Source organism: Durio zibethinus, chromosome 5 (assembly GCF_047325235.1).
Source record: "Durio zibethinus cultivar Kanyao isolate XHJ-2024 chromosome 5, ASM4732523v1, whole genome shotgun sequence".
Classification (NCBI taxonomy): Eukaryota; Viridiplantae; Streptophyta; class Magnoliopsida; order Malvales; family Malvaceae; genus Durio; species Durio zibethinus.
Window position 1 is genome coordinate 32,951,485 of NC_143166.1, and position 19,047 is coordinate 32,970,531.

Genomic DNA, 19,047 nt, shown 5'->3' on the forward strand with positions numbered 1-19,047 from the left:
ATCAAAGCCAGGATCATCCCTTGGAATTTTTGGGATCCCTACACCCGCGTTTTTCATTCTTATCACGACATAAAAACCTAATTAAAAAACATTGTTTAGCTTAGAAGACAAACCAAAAGGCAATAATTGTGGCTTATAAACAAAGATCATAATGGAAACCAAACCAAAGCTTATTTGGCAGATGGTATGGGGAATTTTGGTAATAAAAGGAAAATTTTTGGACCAAAATGACAATGCCGACAAAAAAAAGCTGCCCCCAGGAGATAGAGGAGCAGATGAAGGGAGAGTTAAAAGGAAGAAAAAGAGAAAACGATGTCGTTGGGATTTGCAAAAAGAGTAAAGGGGAAAATCTATGGGCAAGCATACGAAGAGATGTGATTGGTTGCTTGGAGCAACCTAGATTCACTCTCAATGCGTATAAATCCACGCACACGAGTAGGTAGAATTCTTTAGACCTACTTGACAAATTTTTATTAAAAATAATTAAAATTAAATCATATATATTATATTGTAACATACATTGTTATCGTTTAGTAATTATTAATGTGGACACTTACATAAACAATTTTATTTTACACGTAGAATATATCTTAAATTTTATCATTATTATGACAAATAAGATATTTATTAATTTTAAATTATTTATAAAAATATATTTAAAATTTATTAAATTATTTAAAAATTTAAAATTTAATAAAAATTTAATTTAAATTCTAATGAAAATTTTTTATCTTGTATATCATTTTATCTTAATTTAAATTTAATTTTAAAATAATTTATCTTTTTTAATTTATCTATAATTAACATGATTATTTAATTACTGTAACAAATTTAAATTAAACTATAAAATATTAATGCATCTAAATTTGTATTATATATGTTTTTCTCGTGCATGTACCTACAAAAAGATATTTTATATGTTTCATTATGCCAAAAAAATAAAAATAAAATTTATTTTTTTCATGTTAAATGAGTGATAAATCTTTAATCATATTACTTATGAGCTGCTTAAATAAATAAATAAATATTTTATTGTTTGAAGCCTTGATTGGTATTTTATTTTTTATACATATAATTTGGGGTATGCTTTGCTAGATAAAAAAAATGAAAATAACGGGCAAAGAGCTTTAAAATGAAAATAATTTTCTAAATTTATATGATTATCAATGTTATTTAATTAAATTTATATAAAACTCATCCACAAGAAGATAGAGATGTTAAAATGAAAAAAATATTGGAAGAGTTGATAGGTTGATCATATATTTTTGAAGTTGAACTCAATGATTACAACATTTTTCATAAAAGTTCAATATTAACTATTACACATGTTCATAAGATATTTTACGTAGAAGATAATCGATATTTACTTGAAAAAAATACAAAAGGTAAGTAATATAAAACATTTCATTAAAACTTGTTGTCAATTATTTTATTACATAATTGTTTATAATTTAATATTATTATTTAAAATTTAAAACTATTTTATTTTAATTTTTACAGAAACATAATTTTGTATCAAATATCAATCTTAAAATAATTGAAAAAAATAAATATTTGGAAAGCCAGATAAATGCTGAAGATTATGATATTACTGAAACTCTTAAAATATATATATATATATATACACGAGAGTAAGTTATAACATATATTATTTAAACATTTAAAATCATTATTTTCTTTTAAATAAATAAAACTTATCTTAAAATTACATAAATTTACAAGTATACAAAAATGATAAAAGAAGCTTGAGATGATGCAAATCGAATAAAATTCACTTGAATTGATAAAACTTTTAGTTTATATTTAATATTTTGTTGACATAATTAATAATATTTTTTATAATATCTTCCAAATGTTTTTTCTTCCTCTAATATTATTTATCATATATTTGAAAGTTTTATTAATTTGTTAATTAAAATTTTTATTTTTATTATGATTTAATATTTTAATGATATTATTTATATTTTATATATATTTTGAACATGTTAATAATTTAATAATATTAATTTATACTTTTATTTAAATTTAAATAAAATAAATATAATAGATAGTTTGAAATTTTTCGTTGTATAAATTACACGAGTAGCAAGATAATATAAATATAAATAGATAGTTTGAAAATTTTCATTGTATAAATTAATTATATAAAAATTAAAAATTTTTAATAAAATTTAATATAATATTTAAATAAGGTTAATCTAAATTTTAATGTCAAAAAAATATAAATAAAAATTTTAAACCGAAAGCAATTTGTGAAGAATAATATTTTTTGTCTTATTTTTTTATCCATTTATTTTCTTAGATATCTCAAAATTATTATTTTTTGAACATCTAAAATTCATAGTTTTAAAATTTTAAAATTATTTTTATGATTTTTTTCACTTTTTGACATTAAAAATCATGAAATTTTAATTTTATAAAAAAATTAATTTTAATATTAAATACATTAAAATCATTTTTTTTTAATTCCATAAAAGTTAATACTCCCTTTAGACACCCCAATCTGTCTAGGGGTCTACAATATCAACTTTGACAATTAAAAAATTAAAAAAATAATAAAAATGAAAAAACAAAAAAAGGTGTTTGAGTTTGGGCTGGTAGAGTTTTGATTGGATTCAAATATTGAATCTCAATTATAAGAAAGAATTGGGATTAATCAGAAACTCCTCTGATCAATCCTTATAAATAAACGCTAGAACACACAAGAATGGGGAGAAAAAAAATTGACAGCAGGCAAGGGAACGTGAAGCTGCTGGCACCAAAAGAAAAAAAAAAAAAGAGGAACCAAAAAGAAAACTGGGCAGCAAGAACAGAAAAAGCTAGTATGAACCAAAAAACAGTGGAAGGCAATAGTGGAGGAAACCACATGTGTGTGGAGCAAGTGTCTTAGTGTGCTTTGATGCCTTAGTGTCATGTGATAGGCTAGCACATTGATTTGGTAGAATTTCATCCCAAAGGCTTACGTCAACTTTGGTACTTTTACTTTTTTTTTTTTTTCAAATTCTTTAATTGTTTGGTACTTATTTTTTTTTCTCTTTATTTGATTGTTTATTCATTTGTTTTGTTTTATGCATAATTGTTTATTTATTCACTTTGTTTTATGGTTTTTATTATTTGATATTAAATTTAATAAAAAAATAAAAAATAAATATTTTGAAAATAAATATTAATCATCCAATGATGAAATTTATAAAAATTCCAAATGGTAAATTTTTATGAAATTCCTATGTGAGAAATTTTGTTTAAATTTATCCCAAATGGTGAAATAATTTAGATAAAATTTCAATAACAATAATTAATATTTATTTTCAAACCAAAAAAAATTTAAAATTAAAAATAATAAAACACATTAAAATATAAAATTTTTGGAATTAAATACAAATTACCCAATGATGAGATTTTTAAAAATTTCAGATGGTAAATTTCTAAGAAATCTCTATGTGAGAATTTTTCTCTAAATTTGACCCAAATGTGGAATGATTTATATGAAATTTCAATAAAATAATTGTCATATTATTTTCTTTTAAAAAAAAAAAATTCTAAATAGGTCCAAATGGTGAAAATTTTAGAAATTCAAAATAAAGAATATTTTTAATTTGGCCCAAATTGTGGAATAATTAGATTTATTTTTAACAAAAAGGGTAATAATAAAAAATAATAAATAAATATTTTTTCGAAGACGAAGCCTCTCAAGAAATCAAATGGGATTCTTGAATACTCTTGAGGTGAAGAATAATTTTTTTTAGAGTATTACCAGATTGATAGAGAATCTTAAAAATTATTTTCAATATTTAATATAAATTTTGAAGTCATTAGATTCTAAACCACAGGATAAATTCGAAATAATATGGTACTATCATTTGGATAGGCATGTAGGGGTGCTATAATCTTCTTCATATGTAACCGAACTCTCGAACCCTATTTTGGTTCGTAGACCTGAACTTATTATTTTAGAGACCCATAATCAAGCTTAAGAGTTTCTTAAAATAATAAATTTCCTAGATGACCAATCACACCTAATAAAATATTGGTGATGACTTCATTTATTTGTTAAATCTAACTATAGATTTTCAAATCTATATATTATGACACTACCTAAACAATTTAAGGCATAAAAAATATTTACTTTAATGATTATTTTGAGGTATGATAAAAATGCTATTTGTTGCAAGCTTGTATGGTTAGATTTTGTCTACCATGTCAAGATGAAAATAAATAAAAAAAAAAGGATTGAGGTTATGATTTTAAGATAAATTTTGATACTTAAATTAATAAAATTTATGAGAGAATATAAGGAAAAAGAAAATAATATACTTATCTAATAACATATTTATCAATTTTTTTTTTATATTTCATAAATTATGATGTGATTATTTATACAAATAACATATATACTTTTAAATCGTATATAAAATTACGTATAAATGTTAATGTGATTGTCAAAATATAGCATATTAGATTGTTCATTACATTAAATTTGGCTTTTTTTTTTTTGTAAAAAATAATTCAATTATACTTGCATATCACATTATGAAAAGCGAATATTTTAGTCGCATTTGTTGTAATTTAAGTCCATCAATCAATGCTTTCTTTAAGAAACATTGGTCCTGCCTGCCTAGTGCCTACATTTTGCAGGATTGGACCAACATTTGTACTAACAAAACCCACTTTCTTAACGTGACTTTGACACTTCACTATGGTATAGAAATGTTTTAAAAGTTACAAGATAAAATTTAAATTTATATTTGTAAAGTGATTTTTATGAAATAAAATATTGAAATATTTTAGTTAAAATGAATAATATTCATAAATTAAATGTGAAAATTCATAAATGATATCAAAACGATAATTAGTTTGACAGAAGTTAAGTAATATATTGGTAATCATTTTTAAAATATTAGAGGAATTAAATATTATACTGTGAGAGTTATCTTTAAAAGTTTAATATTTAGTATAATCTTGATTCTATGTTTTAGAATTTTGTATTGTTTTATATCAGGCTTCATAGGTATGTTAAGTTTTAATCGGTAAAATTTTATAACATTTTAATTTCACATCGAAATGTTTTTATAAAATATTATTATATATAAATTAAGATTTAAATTAATATTTTGAGTAACTTTTTGTAAAATAAAATTGTAAAATTTTTTAATCAAAATAAATAATATTTCATAAATTGAGTATAAATATTTACACTTAACTCTCTTTAAATAAAATTTTTTTGTATCGTTTTATCTCTATCTCTCTTTTTTAAAAAAATAAATTTAACCATGCAAGATTAAGAAAAAATAATAATACTAGTGCACTTGGTATTAAAAATTATTTTATATAGTTCTAATATTCTATTTTTAAAAGTCAATAAGTAAACAAATGTTAAAAATTAATATAAAATATACAAAATATAAATACTAGACTTTTAAATTTTGAAATAGGAAATGGTTTTTTTTGGATGACTAAGAGTGTTTTTTCTCTCATTACTTGATATGTTGGAAAACAAATTTCTTTCCTTTTAAACTTTTCTCCACGTTGTAATAAAGTTTTTAATATGCAACCTAACACCACTTTTTTAGGATAAAAAGTAAAAGATTTATAGTATTAACTAGTATTAAGTGGCCATTCCAAATTGCCAAGAAATTAATGCAGTCCTTGGTAGAAGTACATTAAAATTCTAGTAGCTCGTCATGATAGATAATAAATGCTTTGAATATAATCAATAATTCATTAAACCAAGAGTTTTATTTATAATTACAAAAGTATAAACACTATACTCTATAAAAAAAAAAAAAGATGAACGAGATAAAAAAAACATGTTTAGTTTGAATTAAATATATATATATTTAATATAAAACACACTATTTTGAATTAAGGTTTTAGATTAAAGTCTAATTGTGGGTTTAATTATTTAGTTAACTTATAATTTATTAGTTAATTATTCAACAATAATTAATTATATGAATGTAATACTTGATTATAAATTTATGAATTTAATTATAAGTGTAACTTAAAAAAAAGATAAAATACATTATTTATTAAAATCATTATAAAAAATATTTTATTTAAAGGATATATATAATTTTATTTATCTTAAAAGTGAAAAAAAGAAAATTAAAAATTAATTGAAAATTATAATGTTCGATTATATTTGAATTGATTTTTTTTATTTAATTTTTATTAAGTTTTGATATTAAATATATATATTAAAATTGAATTTGATTTCGAATAAAAAATTAAAAACAAAATCAAATCTAACCGAATTGAATTATATATTTTATTAACTTTTATATATATTTAAAATTTTTATAAAATAAAATAATTATTTTATATATAAATTTGTTTAAATATATTAAAATATCATATAAGAATAATATTTAAAAAATTAAAAAATTGATAAACTGTACTAAACTGATTAAATTTAAATTCAAATAGAATTGAATCATATAAAAATTCGATTTGAATTCAAATTAAATTTTAAAAATTTATAATTCTATACATTATTAAAAATATCAAATCAAATCTTATCTAATTTGAACCATTACAAATCCTAATTTCTTTAATTAATTTAAAATTTTCATTTGAATTTCATAATAATATAGTACATCCTGAAATGAAAAATTGTCATGGGAAAAAGAGGACTTTTGAAGATTCTTTGCATTTTTCCAAATTCGTAATTTCTTTATGGTAGTACGAAAGAACTAAGAGGAGTGCCTAAATCAGTTAAACCATATTCTTATACAATAAAAAGCTTTTTTTTTTTTCTTTTAAATATCCCATTGAATTTACATTGGTCATTCATTGGTTAAGCTCTTTGTACCAAACCTTGATTAATAAATCCAAGAGGGGCCATCAAGCAAATCCCCCCCGGCAGGCACGTAGTAATTATTTTAATTCAAAATACATAAGCAACCTTCAGTTAACAACTTTAAAATATTTTTGTATATAATTCTAAATTAATTACACAATTTTTTTATTATATATTCGACTAATTCAAAATCATAGTATGATTTTAATAAACGAAATTGCCAACTGTAATCAGCTCTTTTATTTATAGTATATGCTTAGTCGGTAGTCCTTAATTAGCAAGTTATAATCAAAATTAATTTATCTTGCTTTGACAAGTGGGCAAAGCAAAGAATTGACACGTGTGCAGCTCGATGAAATGATTAGTGAGTAATCAACGATTAATTAATTTAACTTGTGATGTGGAATGTGGGTCCCAAGTTAACCTATTTTGATGCAAAGAACTGGTTTCATAAAAATGGTGAAGAAGCAAGAAAGACAGCATCGTCTTGATTCCTGTGGGCGTATCAGCGGTGACAAGGAGAATGGGTCCCCATAGATAATGCTGGTGGGCCCCACCCAACAACACAAAAAGTCCAGGAGGCTTTTTGGTCTTTTGGCCATGCCATGCGTTTTGTTTGTTTAGCGTAATGAGATTGAAGAGCGATGCTAAATGCATTTTTTTTCCTTCACATTTTAATTTTTTTTAAAAAAAATTTTAATTATTTTTTCCTAATTTTCTAGAATTTTATAAAATTTTTAAAATAATTTTTTTTAAATAAAATTTTAAAAAATTAATAATTATTCAAAAATAAATTTTTAAAAATTATAGATCTTTTCAAAAATTAATTTTCAAAAAATTATGTTTTTTCAAAAATTCATTTTCGACAGATGAGATAGTATAAAATTTACTAAAATAACTTTTGAATTTTTACTATTTTATCTCTCGAAAATAAATTTTAACTTTTCAAAAATTTATTTTTTAAAAAGTTTTTAATATTTAAAAAATTATATGATTTTTTAAAAATTTGTGTGAAGAAGAAAAAATAATTTAAAAATTTACTTAAAAAAATTAAAAAAAAAAACGAAGAGAAAAAGTGGAGATACATTTAACACTATTTAAGAATGAAATGGACCGCCCCTTCATTTCCATTTTTTTTTAACCTTACCTTAAATTTGTGCAGTTCTGCTTTCACTTGGCGTAGGTTTTGCTTTACTTCACTTAAAAACAGAAAAACCTATATAACTCCTGCTTTCTGTTCAGCAGTCGTTACTTAGTACTTAACTGGTTTTATTATTTTGGGTTTGATCTTAACTTTTCAACCTCAAAGATTTTAAAGAGTTGTTACCCCATAAAAGTGACCATAAATTATAAAAAGCTTTAACTATACACATTTGAACAACCTTTTAAGTTAGATTAATAATTTGAGACTTTGAGTGTGACAAATTAAGGTAAAAACATTTATTAACAAGAGTCATGGTACAAACTTTGTTATATACAAGGAAATTGATTTTGCAAATTTAATATTAGTAGTAAATCTACTATTTTTTATTTTATAATTAAAATTATCAAAATTTAAACTAAGAGTTCGATATTTTATTATCGTAATTATCAAATATTTTATAATTGAATTTTTTGGGTTTGTTAGATACCATCAAAACTCAAAATATTAAACATGTTATATGATTTCCCTTATCCTCGTTATCTCATAAAATTAAGTCATCTACTTGTTTTTCTTTTATTTAGTTGAATTTTTTCATGAACAGCATGCAATTGCCCTCACTCTTCACTGTCTAAATTAACTAAAAGAAGAAAATTTTTGTCTCAGTGCTACATGGACCACGCCGCACAATGAACATTCAAGTCTTGTAGGAAGGCATCACCCTAGCGCCAGCTGCTGCTGTAATGCGAGCTTCCAGATCCAGAGAGAAGGCTTTTTTTTTTTCTTTCCCTTTTAGAGCAATGTTTTATAGCAGGGAAAAAAGGAAAATATGGAAAATTGGAAAAAAAAAATCAAATGGTACTTTGTAAGAGTAGAAAAATTTTATGATGCTAAAACTTGGCTATAAGAAAGTATAAGAATTATTGGTAACAAGAGAATTTGTAGCTGAAAAAAGATGGAATTTCAGTGGTAACTTGTTCAGCTTTCTCCTGCTGGATAAAATGGTCTTCATTGATGACAACAACTTTAAGGTCAGTTACAAGGCTCCTAAGTTCTTCTCCTTGAACATTGTCTTCTGTTCCAAATAATCGAAACCAACTATGAATTTTGTAGGTACAGTAATTTTTGCTCCTTGCCATGGTCCAAGAAGCTACCAGTTCCTACGTTCATGCCGAGAAAATTCAGAAATGCAGGCTAGGAAATTAAGTTTATACTATAAGTACATATATCTCAACTGAATTATTGCCTCTGGAAAAGAAAAAATGTGTGTTTTTATGTATGATTTTACATGTCCATGGCACAGTAGTAGTTCATAGCACCAGTAAAACCAGATTTCTGGAATTTGCTTGCGTGGAATTCAAGGTCCTCTTGTGGGTTATCTAATAAGGCATATGGAAGGTGGGGTCTCAAATCTATAATTTCAACAACAACCGGAGCTGCTGATCAGGGGCGTTGATGAAAAAAAAACTTCTTCAATATCGTCAAGGAGTTGTATTTTGAGAATGATTTTTCAGCTCTTTCTATATCCTAGTACCAAAAAAAAAAAAAAAATCACTGCTGTCTGTCATGGCAGATTGTTTTGGTTTAACAAATCCAGCTGCTAAGAACTTTTTAGTTTCTTTCATTAATTTTACTTGGAACTGCGAAATATAGAAACCTTTTCCAAATATTTCTGTCACGAGCTTAATGGGTTTGATTTTGGTGAACGTGGGAAATAAGGTACGCTTAAATTAACCGGGGCTCTAACTCTATCTGACCTGAAGAGACAAAGGTACCATGCAACTTGTGCATCCCAGTCATGTACCACCACAACTTGTCCAGAGAGACCACATTAGCATTAGTGCAAAAATGGAATATTTGCAAATACATCAGAAAAGAATTCAAAGTTTGTATTTGACATCAATTTTCTTTTTCATGCAACGCATTTCTTTTCTAGAATTACACAGAAGGGTCTTGTTGCTGGAAAAGAAAAAAAAAACATAAAAATGAAATTTGCACCTGTTTTTGGCCTAGCTGATATAGAAGGCCAATTAAATCTACAACTAGATGGAAAACTGTGAAAGAGGCTGGGTTTCTGGGGCAGTCCGAGCCTCCTTGTAGCCTCGCATATCGCGTGCAACAACATGGAAAACATGGTGATCAGCCATGTGATTTGTCTAATATTTCCAGGAGGACCACAGCTGAGGAAAGCCATGAATAAGGAGTACAACAGGTCCTCTTTCTCTGCGCATGCTATGTGCATCCAAATTCCTTTGGTCTGGAGTCTGGACCCTTCTATAATTGGTGTCGAGCTGTTTTGATAAGAGCAAAAACTTGCAATCACAATATGGAAGGTTGATTAATAGCAAAGGTTGGAGATTAATTCGATATTTGTGTCCCATACTCAAATTAGTGCTAAGGAAGAAAGAGAAGGAGAGAAATGGAAATATAGATAGGGAAGTTGAATTCATAATGTCCGAGTGAAGGATTATTTACACTTGTAAGACGAGAGCGTCAAGTTTAGGTGATTCTAAGCAGTAAAATTAGGATTAATGTTGTTGGTTTGATTTAATTTGATAGTCAATAATCTACTTGAGAGATGATGAGTCAATATTTTTTTATATCTTCAAATAACAAATTAAGGTAAACAGTGTTAAAATTTTAAGTCAGTTTCATACATTTAATTTGAATTAAAAAAATCAAGTTATTTTTATTTAATTAATGACTTATATTTAAGGATGATAATGGGTTGAGTTGAAGTATGTTTTTACTCATCTCGAACTTGATAAAACTTTATGTTTATAATACAAAAATTCAATTAATTTTTTTTATTTTTTTATATAAAATCGTATCCGATTTAACTTAAAAATTAATAAAATATTTTTTAATATACATATAAAATTAAATTAATAATTTAAAAAATAATATATATTATATTAATTTATTTAAATTTTAATTTAATTTATTATTATTATTTTTTAAAATTTAAAATAAAATTAAATTGAATCGAAATTCGTCGAAATTGGGACTGCCATCTCTACTCGCATTGGAGGACAAAATGTCTATTCTATCTCCTGAATCATAAATTACGCGTAACACCTATGTTTAATGTCACACACATGATTTCTCCAACCTGCATTTTCTTAAGTAGTAGTACACTTGTTTGATGATTTAGGGCCGTGGATATTTCAACCTGGAAGGAATGTTCAAAATATACGGTCTGTCAAGAACGCTGAACGATTTGTTTGGCAAGGACAGATATTTAAGAAATTGTGAAAACCAATGACAGTTAATAAGCACGTTTTTTTCCCCTAATGTTTACGTAATGAATGAAACATTAACACGCCAAAAGGTCTGAAGCAAAACAGAGCCCTGCAATTGGCCATGTCGCTCTGGAAATAGCATTGACAATTATGCATCGGAGCTTAACCCTTTATTGGATCAAGTATTGAGTTTTAATTAAATTTGATAGATGAATTTAAGGTTTAATTTTAATTCGTTTATATTACTTTATTTGATTTTTTTATAAATAAAATATATAAACATTTTCCATGTTAATATGATATAAAAAAACATTAGGTGAAATATTTTATTTTCATCTTTAACTTATTAGAGTTACATAAAAAATGTAATAAAACGTTATAATCATACAAAAAATTAAAATAGTAAATATAAGAGTAAAATTTATGTGAAATTTTATAGGTGAAGTTCTTTACTATAAATGAGTAAATAAAAATTTTTATAAAAAATCAGAATTGATAGATTAATGAAATTTAATATAAAATTACTAATATGTAAATAAAATTATTAAAAATTATTTATAATTTAAATTTGATCGATACTTATTTAATAGTAAAAATTTAATCAATATTTTTACTAAAAATATTTATTTAATAAATATATCAAAATTTATTAAATTTTTTTTAAAATTTTACATATTTGATTTATGTAATAAAACTTTTTAATTTATAAATTTTGATTTTAATTTTGATTTACTTATTTTTAATGAAAAACTTTATAAATTTCACTTATGAAATTTTATATAAAATTTTTCCTAAATATAGAATCTTCAATCGCATACAGGGACAAATTTAAAATTTTTTCAAAAATAAAAAAACCATTATAGTAGCTTTCTATTGCAATTGGTTGGATCAAATTTTTAGGGAAGTGACAGGTCTCAATTAGACCCATAAAGATATGGACCAAACCATATTTCGGGGCTTACATCCATACGGAGCCCCAGCCAAGTAACCAAATTGACCATTTTCATTCCCGACCCGAACCGGCTCAAATTTTAAACCCCGTAAGTAAAACCCACACGCTTGTTTAAGAGCGGGGGTTTTGGGGATTTTAGGTTCAAAGTTTCATTCCACTTCCTCGGCAGCCAAAACATCAACGGGGAAAAACAAGAGATCCGAGAAGAGACCCGAATCCGAACACTCATCTTCCACTGTCTTCATCACGAACTTGCCGTACTCTTTTGCCAACTCTCAGGTATTTTCCATTATAGAGAATTAGCTTGAGGATCATGGCTTAAGTTCTTCTTTTATATATAGAAATCAGTAGTGATAATTTTTTTTTCTTTTTTCTTTTTTAATAAATACCTTCATATTTTCCAGCTTGAAGAAACATTTAGCGATGTCGGTCCAATCAGGCGTTGCTTTATAGTTACAAAGAAGGGTTAGTGATTAAGTGCTTTGAGGCACGCATTTTAGTTTGGTTCATAAGAATACTGATATGTTCTTTATCTTGTTCATAGGCACAACTGATCATCGTGGTTTTGCTTTCGTTCAATTGTAAGTTAATTGAGGTTCATTTTTATCATTTTTTTCTTAACGGTGCTATATTTGTTTTACAAGCTTTATTAATTTGAAGGGTCGGTCTTAATTTTCATGCTTTCTTTGTACATGAACGTCCGCCTTTACCTTTTTTTCGTGTATTTGTATCTCTTTCGCAGTGCTGTTACCGAAGATGCCAACCGTGCTATTGAGTTGAAGAATGGTTCTTCTGTTGGAGGTCGGAAAATTGGAGTTAAACATGCTATGCATCGTGCTCCATTGGAGCAGCGACGGCCAAAGGCAACCCAAGGTTTGTGCATTTTAAAATAGTTATGGAATTTTATGTATATCTTCACCTGAATGCTAATTAGTGGCTGCCTCAGATGATGCAACAAAGACAAAGAATGACAAGGATGGTCTTACCTCAACTATAGATGAGCATGGTTTGAACCTGCCAAAATTTGGTTATAAAAGCTTCTATATTATTAAATTATTATCATCTGTTGTTGATTCTCATTAGAGAATTGTTCTATTTCCTGAATTTTTTTTTTTTTGATATTTTGAATGTAAATGCAGAGAAATCTGTGCAACCTAGAAAAGCAGCAACACTTTGTGCCGATCTAGCCGACAAAGAGACTTGTTCAGAGAAGCAGAGTTACTGAATTCCTTTTCCAATCTTTGTGATAAGCTACCCTTTCTAGTCTATTATACCAAGTATTGGAATTAGTTAGATATGGACCCTTAACTTTATCGTCCAGTTCCTGGCAGCAAGTTTCAAATTGATTCACTCTTAAAATGAACCTTTTGAATGCTCTATGTTTTTTTTCCAGATCATATTAGAAACACGTTTTTCGGATGTACTTTTAATTATTGTTTGATGATAATGGTATTACTTTCTGACACATCAAGGCATGATTTTCCTGTTCCTCTGTCAATGCCATGAAGGGTTGCTAGGACTGTTATATTCGGTGGTCTTCATAATACTGAGATGGCAGAAGATGTTCACCGACGTGCTAAGGAAAGTGGCACAGTATGTGCTGTAACTTATCCTCTTCCAAAAGAAGAGCTTGAACAACATGGTAAGTGAAAAAGTAGCCTCCTATGAAACCCAGAAAGAGAAAGCTCAGTAATGGAGTAATGTTATATTTGAAAGCTCTTCGGATAGTTTGATCGGGAGCTGAAAAAATTCCTGCTTTCTACATTGTTGGTGTACAATATATTCTTTACAGAATATTATCAGTTGAAATAATTTATGATATAAGCAAGCTGGTTGTGACATGCAGTACTTGATATAACATCTAATTCACTATGTGATTTGCTTTGACATGTGCATACGTCCTTGCTGTAATGGCTTTCCATGCATGCTTGGATGCTTTCACTGCCAATTATATTCATTCATGATTCACCAACAATCTATTAAGTTGCAGTTTTTTGTTGCTTCTAAATTTGTTGTAGTTATATATTTTAAGACATATGGCATATGATTTCTACTTTCTGGGTTGAAAATTGACTGATAATCCAAATATTTCTTTGAGGATTACTTTAATTGTTGTCAAATAATTACAAGCCATAAAATGCAAAATTTATTAGGTCTTGTGCTAGATGGATGCAAAATGGATGCTTCGGCTGTACTTTTCACAAGTGTGAAATCAGCAAATGCTGCTGTGGCAATGCTACACCAAAAAGAGATTCAAGGAGGCATTGTTTGGGCACGCCAGCTGGGTGGTGAGGTAAAGTAACCATGATAAAGCAGTCATGCTTCAACTGGTACTTATTTATATATGAATGATTTAGTGATGAAATTCTTTAAGTTCATTATTTTTGAGTTCATATTTTTAACTATTTATGTCTGAAATAATCTAATTATTTCTCTCTGATACTTGTGGTCTAGGGCTCCAAGACTCAAAAGTGGAAACTAATTATCAGAAATCTTCCTTTCAAGGTTGTTTGATACTAACGGAGTATTACCCCTATACTTGATTTGCTGGTTGAGACTTGAAAGCCCTTGACTTCTAAAGTAGCATACTAAAAATTGTTGCAGGCTAAATTGAATGAGATAAAAAATATGTTTTCAGCGGCAGGGCTTGTGTGGGATGTATTTATTCCACATAATTCTGAAATGGGGTATCTTCTCATCATATAATCATTTAAAATTTTCAATTAAATTTTGTATTTTTTATTCATGTAATGGTTTTGTCCTCTCTTTTATTATTATTATTTTTTTTCAGGTTATCTAAGGGTTTTGCTTTTGTCAAATTCACATGTAAACAGGATGCAGAAAATGTAATTCTTCTGGGTTATCCTTTAGTCCTAGATGTGAAGCTTTAGAAAATTTTTTTGCTACCTGTTTTTACATTATTTTTCAATTTCAGGCCATTCAAAAGTTCAATGGGCAAATGTTTGGTAAAAGACCCATAGCTGTTGACTGGGCTGTTCCAAAGAAACTTTACAGTGGTGGTTCTAATGCTGCTGTTGCTTCAGATGATGGTTTGTGTCCTTGAATTTCGTCTACTTGTCATGCTTATTATCTTGTTTTCTTTGAGCCTTTGGCTGTATCACCCAGAGCTGAATGAATTGTCTTAACTTTATGGATCAATCATCAATATCAATTATCAAAAAAAGAAGCTATATTTCTTATGGTTATAGAAATGGAGAAGATAAACATACGAGATTAGGGATTTCTTGAAAAGTATTCAATTAGGTTCTTACTTAATTACTATAGGAAGTTAATTGCATATGTACAATAAGTTTCTTCAACCATGAATGGTTTTCTGATAGTTTGTTATTGATTGCTGACTTTCTGAATGGTGATTAATACTCTGCTTGACTATTCGAGTCAAGTATATGTATGTTCGTTATTATGTTTGTGTATCACACACGCACACACAAATATACACAGTAGGGACTTTCGATCTTTGAGTTTTCTATATCAAATATGTAGTGATGTTCCTGATATATGTTAAACTTGGTGCCTTTCCTTCATGGTAATTGATGTGCTTTCTTTTATCCCATCTTCTCTATTATACTTGGCTTGTTATATTTCATGCCATTTTCTTGATAAATTCTTTATTGCTATTTTCTTCTTTATTTTTGCATTTAAGTTGGAATGGGATATTTATCTCATTTCTAGTGGTTTTCAGGGCAGCTGAATGAAAGAGACAATGAAAGTGATAGAAGTAGCATTGCTATGGAGGATGAAGGTGGGGATGGTGATAGTGATGGTGGTATTGCTTCAGATGACTCAAATATGTCAGAGACAGAAAGAACATCTAAAGCAGTTGATTTTGATAAGGAAGTAGACATGGCAAGAAAAGTTCTGAGTAACTTGGTGACATCTTCTTCTAAAGCTTCTCTTTCTCTCCTTGATGATGCCGTTCTGCCCACAATGGATTACAAGTTGAATGTAGATGAAACTAATGACGTGCAAATTAAGTTACCCACTGAATCTGCAATAGGATCCGATATGACTAAACCTGAAAAATCCTGCCAAAATAAACAAACAAATGTTAAACAGACGGATGGAGAAGATGAATTGCAGAGAACAATTTTCATAAGCAACCTTCCATTCGATATTGATAATAAAGAAGTGAAAGAAAGGTTTTCTAGATTTGGCGAAGTGCAATCCTTTCTTCCAGTCCTTCATCCAGTTACCAAGTAAGGGCTCAATCTAGTTTGAAATGTTTTGTTTTTTACTCCTTTAAGTTAAATACTTATGATTTTTTGGCTTCCTGGCAGGCGACCTAGAGGAACTGGTTTTCTCAAGTTTAAAACAATAGATGCAGCTACTGCAGCAATTTCAGCAGCAAATGCTGCATCTGGCTTGGGTATTTTTCTCAAAGGTAGACAACTCAAAGTGTTGAAGGCCTTGGATCGAAAATCAGCTCATGATAAGGAATTGGAGAAGGCCAAAGTTGAGGATCATGACCATCGTAATCTTTACTTGGCAAAGGTTGCTTTACATGACAGTTAACTGAATTTCCGTTGATTTAATGTTTATGCAATATAGTTTTGACATTTTTGTTTTTGACTTAATAGGAAGGCCTTATAATTGAGGGGACTCCAGCTGCTAAGGATGTTTCAACTAGTGATTTGGAAAAACGCAAAATGTAAGGATCTTTTTCTATTGGTTTCCCCTGATTGTATAAGTCGGATACTGAGCATCAATTTCTTCTGCCTATGGCACTGCACAATACAAATGGCTTGTATTATGTTCACTGCTTTGTAGTTAACAGGTCTCTGGTTTGGCCAGGAATGGTGCAAATGGATAGGCAAAACAGAATAAGTACATAAGGGATAAAGTCGGTTATGTTGACCTAGCTTTAACTTTTGGAAGAAAATTGCTAATGGAAGGAGTACTTGATATTCATGCTGATTAGCTTGTGAAATTTCACTTTCCTATATTATAATCCTAAAGCTATTTGGAAGCCCTGCAGGTTGCATGAAAAAAAGGTGACCAAGCTTCAATCTCCAAATTTCCATGTTTCGAAGACAAGACTTGTTATGTATAATTTGCCAAAGTCCATGACTGAAAAAGAATTGAAACAACTTTGTGTTGATGCAGTTACCTTATGAGCTATAAAGCAAAAACCTGTATTACGGCAGGTTAGATAAAGTTGTTAATCTGGTATTTTAATTTTTTTTTACTTTTGATTCTTTCTATAATTTTCTGCATATTTAGAGTACTCTCTTAACTCTGATTTTACTCATGCAGATTAAGTTCTTGAAAACTGTGAAGAAGGGGAAAGTTGTCATTAAGAATCAGTCACGTGGGGTTGCCTTTGTTGAGTTTACAGAACATCAGCATGCACTTGTGGCCTTGAGGGTTCTTAATAACAATCCTGGTAGTGCCCCTCATTGGTATTTCTCATGTGTATGATCGGCTATGATTTCAACACAAGATTTGTCCTTTTTTGCTTTTAGCTTATATGCATTTGAAGGGTGGCTTAACAATAACATCAAAGGGTGAAAAAGAAGTGCATTGTTTCATTTCTATTCTAATTTAAAATTGTCATTGTTTATTTGTAGAAACTTTTGGTCCTGAGCATCGTCCAATAGTGGAGTTTGCTGTTGATAATGTGCAGACATTGAAGCTGCAGAAAGCTAAGTTACAAACTCAGCAGCAGGATGCTAGTGATGATTTGAAAAATGCACAGCAAAATGCTGAATCACATCCATTTGATGCTCACCCTACCAAATCCAGAAAACGGAAATCTAGAGATGGCAAAAGGGCAACTAAACTCTTGGAGTTGAAAAAGGCTGAGATGGAAAATACAGTGGCTACCGAAGAAGGCCAAGCTACTAAGAAGCCAAAGCATAATCCATCAGGTGAAAAGACAAGACCATCTCCTTTGAAAGAACATATGGAAGGCTCCAATCAGAAGTTGAAAACATTAAATCGCAAACCCAAGTATAGCAAAAGTGGCCTGAAGCCTGATGTTGGAAGTTCACATAAGATTGAAACAACTGTTAACTATACCCACAAATTAAAATTCAAGGAGGTGGAAGCAGTTTTGCAGCCAAAAGAGAGGACGCCAAAAGAACAGGCAAACCGGCAGGAGGGAAAGACAAATTCAAAAAGAAAAAGGTCAAAAAGGAATAAAGATCCATCAGGGCGAGATGTGGTAGACAAACTTGATATGCTAATTGAACAATACAGCTCTAAATTCTCACAGCAGAAATCCAAAACATCCGATGCCGAAAAGCAAGGTTCTAAAAAGATTAGAAGATGGTTTCAAACTTAATTTCATTTTAGCAGGTTATATAGCCAGTTTTGCAGCATATCATGACAGAACCATCTTTAGAAAGCTGAGAAGATAGGTTGACGCGATTGATGGTAGTGCAATTGCTATAAGTTTTGTACATCGTTAAAATTAACAATTTTGTGCACTTCTAACATAGAGTAGTATAGGTGGCAATTTGAAGCTATTCTGTTCTTTGTTACACGCTTATGATTGAGATAATATCTGCACTTATATGACAACTTTCCTAAAATGATGAAAACATCTTATTAAGTTGTTGTTTGCCTCGGGGATTCCGTTTCTCTTCAATTTGCTTCGCCTTTTGATGGGTATTAGGCACTATGTTACACCAAAATGTAGTTGATATCAATGGCATTTTCACAAATTTACTCACTTTTGGTTAATATCCTCTATATTTGGTGCAGACATTAAGGATAAACAAAAGAATATCAAATTTTATCTACCATTCAGATGTTTCACCGTGGGAATCAACACAAGAAAAAGAAGTAAAATTGACAATATCAACAGGGAAGCCCTCCCTGCCACTTTTTCTTTAAAGGGCATGACATGCCAGAGGACAATGAACATATTGATGTCCTTTTCTATTATCTG

The 19,047-nt window shown here is 28.3% G+C and overlaps 2 pseudogenes across 1 annotated transcript; one reads left to right on the top strand and one right to left on the bottom strand.

Moving 5' to 3' along the window:
• Positions 1 to 8,820: 8,820 nt before the first annotated feature.
• On the bottom strand, positions 8,821 to 10,355 carry LOC111281683 (epoxide hydrolase 1-like; annotated as a pseudogene).
• A 1,888-nt stretch (positions 10,356 to 12,243) lies between these two features.
• LOC111282291 (uncharacterized) lies at positions 12,244 to 18,677 on the top strand (annotated as a pseudogene). Its single transcript, XR_016342365.1, has 18 exons — positions 12,244 to 12,413; positions 12,539 to 12,599; positions 12,679 to 12,715; positions 12,877 to 13,007; positions 13,081 to 13,161; positions 13,274 to 13,349; positions 13,640 to 13,776; positions 14,288 to 14,427; positions 14,589 to 14,639; positions 14,739 to 14,821; positions 14,926 to 14,980; positions 15,070 to 15,184; positions 15,838 to 16,351; positions 16,433 to 16,646; positions 16,733 to 16,803; positions 17,131 to 17,299; positions 17,409 to 17,538; positions 17,723 to 18,677. The product of XR_016342365.1 is annotated as an uncharacterized LOC111282291 (transcript).
• The last annotated feature ends 370 nt before the right edge of the window (positions 18,678 to 19,047 follow it).